Raw genomic sequence first — 7127 nt, 5'->3', positions numbered from 1 at the left:
CAACTCGAATGACAGAGTCCTGGAATTGTAGATAGTCATGGTTTTTTGACCAGTCATGCACCATTTGTGCTTCCCTCATGAAAGGATGTCCTAAGATCATTTGATATGACATAGGATGCTTGGAGAAATCCATTACAATGAAGGTATGTTTTACCTTGTATCCCTGGTGCTGGAGTGAGCATCGTGACTAAAAACCGTTGGGAATCTATGGGGAGACCTCACCTCGAAGTCACAAACATAGTGGTTAAGATGGCAAACGGAACCATAGCTAAACCTATTGGAATGTTAAGGGACCTTAAGATCAAGGTCCTCCATCAAGGATTCCCTTTAGAGTTAATCCCTTGGTAGTAATGGGGAGGGTTGCATTAGATTCGTCACCTTCAAAGTACTGTCCGAACTTGTTCACAGGTATTTCAACGACCGAGTCTTCATCTAGGTTGGGTTGTAGATCCCAATGTTCCCCTTCATCTTGAAGCGTGTCGGGTCTATCCATATTTGCAAATTGTGGTAACCCTGCCTTTAGTTCTCCATTGAGAAATGCCCGAAGATCTAAGAATATCTCCGGATCTCTGTATAATTTGGATATGATCATGGTTCTGATCTTAGAGGACATGAAATCCATTAGCTTAGACACATTCAACGGTACTTTTCGAGACATCGCCCCTTGACTAGGGATTGGTGAAGATGGAATCACTTCCTCTTCGATGGGGTCAAGCATTCCCTCACTAAACATTCTTTCCAGCAAGAAGGGTGTTTGCCCACTTCCTGATGTCCTATCCTCACTTTCTTCCCGAATGATACTAGGTATAGCTAACGGTTTATGGTTCCTGTGAGGCCGAACTTGCGTAGGAAACACTGTGTCTGGAATTTTGATTTTTCTTGGGTTTGGCTCCAGTTCTCTTTGTGTTTCTTCCACCAAACCCCTTAAGTGTTGCACTTGTTCAATCTCCTCAACTGGGTTTGGGTAAGTTCCAATCTTTTTCTTGAGGGTTTTTGGCCCACGTGGCTTGTCTTGGGGAGTCTCAGTTAGTTTGGGTGGTCGAGAGGGCATTAACTGACTTGGTTGTGGGGCGGAGGAAGTTTCCTTCTGTTTCCCCTTATTTATGTACTTGCTTGATTCTCCTTCATTGAGCTCCCGAGTGGGTTCCTCCCTTAAGGTAGTGGCTTTGGTCCCCATGGTTTCTATTGAATCAGAATCATCTTCAGGATCATTCATATACATGGGGTCGTCTCCTGTCCCTATGTTAGTCTTTGAACTAGGCTTGGAGCTCATGGCATTAAGCGATCTCTTCCGCCGTGTTTTCTTTTTCTTTGCCTGAGCGATTGATGCAGTATCCCTCTCTTCAAGAATGTAGTTTTGACTTTGAAGCATTGACCGTGTAACTACATTCACGGGTACAACGGGCGTGGTTCCTCGTGCTTGGTTGGTGACCTCAACCAAATTCAATGGCGTAATCTTGGGTGCATTAGGATTATGTGGACATTGAGCAATCAAATGATCTATGCCACAACGATTACATGTAAGTACCGGCATTCTCGATGTGCTCCCTTGATTTGGTTGCATTTGAGTAGCGATCTTCTGTAGCCTATTAGGGCACTCCGCTACACGATGCAATCCACCACAATCATAGCATTGAAGAGGTGGTCTCCTTGCCATGGTATTAAGGTTTTGCCCTCTTATGGCGAGAGCAGCCGCTTGATATACAGGCTTGACTTGCCCGAAATGATCCTCCATGTAGTACTGGGGAATCATTTCAAACGTATCAATCCCGTATGGAGCAGTAGGGTCTATCTCCTCTTCATAATCCCCACATGCACTATGTGACTCACAACCCATTTGGTTTATTGGGGTAATCCTTGGATGTGGAGGTTGTGGTCCTAGCGGCACTGGCGGTGGTAACGGCACAGACTGGACTACATTCGGATTCCTTGGAACTATGTGCTGTGACGGTTGCTCGATAGGTTGTGCAGGCATTAGTGCGGGTACTTGAGGTGTGTTTGACCAAGCTAGTGGTGCCTGGTTTGCCAACATTCGCTTAAGTACTAGGCAATCTTTAGATTGATGGCCATACATTAGGACCTCAATGGAAGGCTTCTTGGGTCCTTTTATTTGGTAGTTTAAGGAGTCAAACCTTTTCTCTTAAGAAGAAACGTTTTCTAATTAGAAGCTTCAAAACGGTTACTTTATTCGAATTTGAATTTTGGAGGGAAAATGGAATTTAAAATCTAGCGAACAAAACCATATCATGTAACATATCTATGGAAAGCTCTTGATGCGTAGATCACGGATCTATAATCTCCGCTCAAATCGGAGCTTGTATGTAGAAGTTATGGAGGTCCGAAAATTGTAAAATTGCCTCCCTCCTTTTTGGGAGAAAAAGTGCACCCTTTGACCTCTCTTACACCTCTCTTACAAACCCAACATTTCAGTCCACATGGCAACCCCCCATTTGGCTATTCATTAATCACCTTGATTAGGCTTGGGCAAATTAAAGGGCCCAAGAAGACCCCATTCACTTCCTAATGACTTACCACATGCATTGCAATTCCCATTGAATTTGACTCTGAATGTGGGACATTCACTCGTGCTATGTGGTCCTAAGCACACCGAACACCATTGTTGCTCTCTTCTTGGGTACATATGGCTATTTTGAGGAGCTCGATTACCCGTAAAGTATTCTTGGAGAGCCTTAGTAAGGTCGGTCATAGACATTTCAGATATCTTGGGCTCCTTGGCAATAGGTTTTACTGTCATTGGCTCGTGCCCAGATACTTGCGAACTAACGGATTTTGTTTCTGAAGACACCTTTTTACCTGTAATCATCAAGTTGTCTTCTAACTGGATTGCATTGGCAGTGACTACTTCCCACGTTGTAAGACCTCTGATGACTAGGCCATTGTAAATGTCCTCGTGGCACAATCCTCGGATGAATCTATCGAGGAGTTGGTTGTTATTGAAGCGTTCATCGGGAGTGCAGTGAGAATTTAGATGCTTCAATCGACTTATAAAGTCTCTCACTGACTCCCCTTCCTCACGTTCAGCTTTTTGGAGTTGAGATGCTACCCCCCACCAAAGCACACCCTCGCGTATGTATTCTTTTAAGAACAATCTCTTGAGAGTGGGGTAGTGAGTGCGCTCTTCAACCCTTAAGGTTTGATACCAATCTCCGGCCTTCCCACTCAAGGTTAAGCCTAAGGCTTTACACTTATGCAACTCATTGTGCTCTTCCAAGGAATCACACACGTGTTCAAAGACTTCAATGTGCTTCCTAACATCCTCGTTACCACTGAAGTTTTGAGTGAGCTTAGCCACTTGTACTGCCTTGCTTCTAGGTTCTCTCTCAGGCATACCCCGCATGTTTTCCGCAATAGATCGTCCGATCGTCTGAGCAAACGCTGCGAGATCACCTAGGTGAGCAGGCATAGCTGGTGGAGGCACTTCTGGGATAGCTTGGCTGATAGGAGTTGGCGTTGGTCTGAGTATGTTAGCAAATGACGTAGGATATGATATGTGACTAGGCCTAGCTCCCCTTGGATAATGGTTATGATAAGGTGGTCGTGGAGCATATGCCATTGGCATACTAAGAGGCGTAGGAGCTACATGAGCATGAGTAGCGATAGGTACATATGGTTGATAGGCACTGGCACGCACTGTTGTAGATACTGTTCCACTAGGTAGCGGTGTCGTACTAACTACAGTGGTAATAGGTGCATTTTCCGCTATGCTCATCATTGGAGTAGGCATTGTGGATTCCTGAATGAAAAGTTGAGCCAAGGTTGGAAAGCTAAAGTTACTACTCGTGGGCTCAACCTGCATTGAGACTCCAGGCGAAACAACATACGAAGGGTCTATGGGACTCACCGATGTGATAGGGTTGGTTGTTTGGCCTTGCCCGTATCCAAAAATCTCATAGGGCCAGTGGAAACTAGGTTCACTCCCCTATTTTGCCTCTCAAATTGGATAATTCTATGAATGACCTCACATATCATTTGTTGTTGCTCTTCTAGATTAGTGGCGCTAGATGTAGATCGTAGGACTTCTAACCAACCCACATGGTATGTGTAACCCGTGTATAGGTCCATTAGAGTCTTTGTGTGTAGATCATATTCCCAATTTTCATTGAGAAATATCCCATCTAGATTTGGTGTGCCAAACAGTTCTCTTGAAGTGGACGCAATGTCACTTCTTATGGATTGGCTTCTAGGGACCTCTACTTTAGGAAGAGCATCAGAATGTGGTAGCTCAGTAGGGCCCTCATTAAACGAAGTGGGTAGAATATCCACATGGACACTCTTTGGGAGGGTAGGGTCTACATGAGATGTGAATGGCGAATCCACTACCCCACCTTCTTCATTTACTTCACTTGTCGCATGTTCAGAGCGTGCAGCTCTACTAAAGGTCTCTATTAGACGACTAAACATGCTAGATCCGGGTTGTGGGGCCCAACCTGGCATGTTTGGGCTTGTCTCCTCAGGGTTCTTGGTAGGGTGCCCTTCCATGGCTTCTGAATCAGAGGACGAGTCACTATCCACTATTCGTGGATCTTGGGTTGCACTCCCTTGGGTTCTAGCCGAAGGCCAAGATGCTAACGTGGAGGGATGGTGTGAGCCTGCATAAACTGAAACACTTTCTAGTGGTTCAGGCTCTAGCACCCGACCAGAACGTAGATGCATGTGACGTGGGTACCCTACGTGCGTTGGTAACTACCCTTGAAACTCACACAAGTGGTTTCTTAGGTGTTTCGCACCCTGTTTTTACTTGTTTTTAGATTGTTTTTAACCCGTTTTTGACCCCTTACTTATGGTCGAACCTGGACTAGGACGTGTGATAGCTCGAAACGAGCGTATCGTTTAAAGGTTCCTAGTGTGCTTTACAGCACTGTGTTCGCCTATCTAGAGCTCCTGTAGTCCTCAAAACAGTCCGTTTCCTTTGGGGGGAAGGGGCAAAAGCCTATTTGCTTGTGGAGGAAAGGGTGAGGGCTTTATCCCACATGCTCACTTTACTCCTTGGGGGGAGTGGGCTACATATAGGGCACAACTTCCCATAAGCTCTCACTTGAGAGAAAGCTATGGAGGCTCACTCTCCTATATATATATATCAAAAGACCGAGACCGAGGCCGAGGCTGGAGTCGTGGGTCGTGGGTCAATTGGGGTTCTTTCTTTTCAAATTTTTTTTCTCCAATTAGAAAATCTTTCCTCTCCACACGTTTGGTTCTTTCTTTAAAAATAAAATTTAATTTTTTATTTTTTATTTTTTATATTTTTTAAATTTTATTTTCTGTTTTTTTTTTAAGATAAGTTTTCTAGGGTTTCTTTAGGGTTTAGCCTTGGCCGCGACGCAGTTCGCACACAGCACAGATCTGGGGATTCAGAAATCCCCCCCGCACGCAGATAACCAGATAACAGAACGCACACCCACACGCGGAGCGGAAAAATAACAAAAGAAACAGAAATGCAGAAGACAAATTGCAGAAACAGATTGCAAAACACAGAAACACCTCAACCACAAACACACAGTCGTTTTCCTACAGTGTAGATTAAACTTCACGCAGCAGCCGAGCTGCAAACTGGAGCTTGGTGCAGGGCAACTCCCCGCAGCGGCGCCAAAAATGTGCGCTTTTGCCGCACAGGTCGTAGCTGGGGACTTGCCAGACACCGTATGCGAGCCACGAATGGCTGCAAGCATACAACCAGGGAAGGAAGCTCAAAACAGAATGCAAAAGGTCTGTCACTCACCACTTAACTGCCGCCTTGAAGGATTCCCGCGTCGTAGCCGTGAAGGAGGAGCCGTCGTCGCCGCTCTACCGCCTCGCCGCCGCCGCCGTGCCGCTACAAAGTGCGCTCGATCGCTCTCTCACTCTCTCTCTCTCTCTCTCTCACACACACAGGAGAAGGAAACCAAGGAGATAAGGCAAGAGCACTCTTGTATTCACAACACATGAGAATGAAGATTTTAGGGTTACATTTGACTCTTATAGGTGACTTGGCCATTCACACTTGGGCGCCCATACATGGCCGGCCGATCCTAACCCTTATCCTACTAATATTCAAGGTGCGCCTCTCATCGACGATCACCCAATCCCTTCATCCTTAATATATGGTGCCGACAAGCCCGGCCCATGACTCAGAATATTTAAATTAATGACGTAAAACATAGTACGTCTCAATGTCCGTCATAGGTTAACAGCAAGATTAAACCATCAATTGTGCCCAATGGTTGGGATTAGGACTAATTAATCCATGATTAGTAAAAATTAATCACTATTTTGGATGCAGTATAGTAGTATGTCTAGTTATGACTAAAGCCTAAAAGCATGAGATTTGATGAGATAATCATGGATTAAGAGCACTTTCACTAAAGTACCTTTTTATGAAGCACACAGGATGAGATCTCTATGCTAGAGGAATAAAATAAAAATATTGAAGTTACCAATTTTTAGAGCACACCAGAAAACCCCCGGGGCCAAGAGGAACTAGAGAGATTTGCACCAGTTGCTTGTAGATCTAGATTTCCCTTTCAAAAAATGGCGTCAGTTAAGTGTGTTGCCTGCCAACAGTCTGGTTTGAAATTTGTTGATTCCTTTGATGTGCTTGTGCCCCAATGAGTTGGGAGGAATCCCAAGTAGTTGCTTTCAGCAATTATTAAGTGTATGGAGGGAATCCCCCCATGGCCGCTTCGTCCCTCGCAGAAGCAGCTGAGATTCCATCCCTATGCATTTGTATTACCTCGCCCCGGAGATAGTGCCCCATGTCATAGCCATTCCTTGCCTTAAGGGATACCCCATCATTCAGCGAGTGGAGTACTCAAGCCTTCCCGGCTAGTGTTTCATTTGCAAGAAGATGGGCCACCTTGCCAAAGCTTGCTCTCAGTGCCAAGGAGGCTGCCTCCAGTGGTCCCCCCAGTCCATGTTCAGATCCTCACCAAGGGGTAGAGAGAGAGGCATGTCATTAGGAAGCTAAGCACCACGAACCAACCAAATGGCTATGCTACCAGAGAATGATAGATAGTTGGCCCACGCCAAGGCCGTCCTCAGGCCGTCTCAGTCGACTACCAGAGTTGAGCGCCACCGTCACACACGCCAGGCTGTCAAAGTACAGGAGGATTCATTTCTATTAGAGAACCATT

This window comes from Cibotium barometz, chromosome 11 (assembly GCF_041138505.1).
Source record: "Cibotium barometz isolate CiBa-2024 chromosome 11, ASM4113850v1, whole genome shotgun sequence".
In the NCBI taxonomy this organism is placed as follows: Eukaryota; Viridiplantae; Streptophyta; class Polypodiopsida; order Cyatheales; family Cibotiaceae; genus Cibotium; species Cibotium barometz.
Note: the sequence above shows the minus strand (reverse complement) of the source record.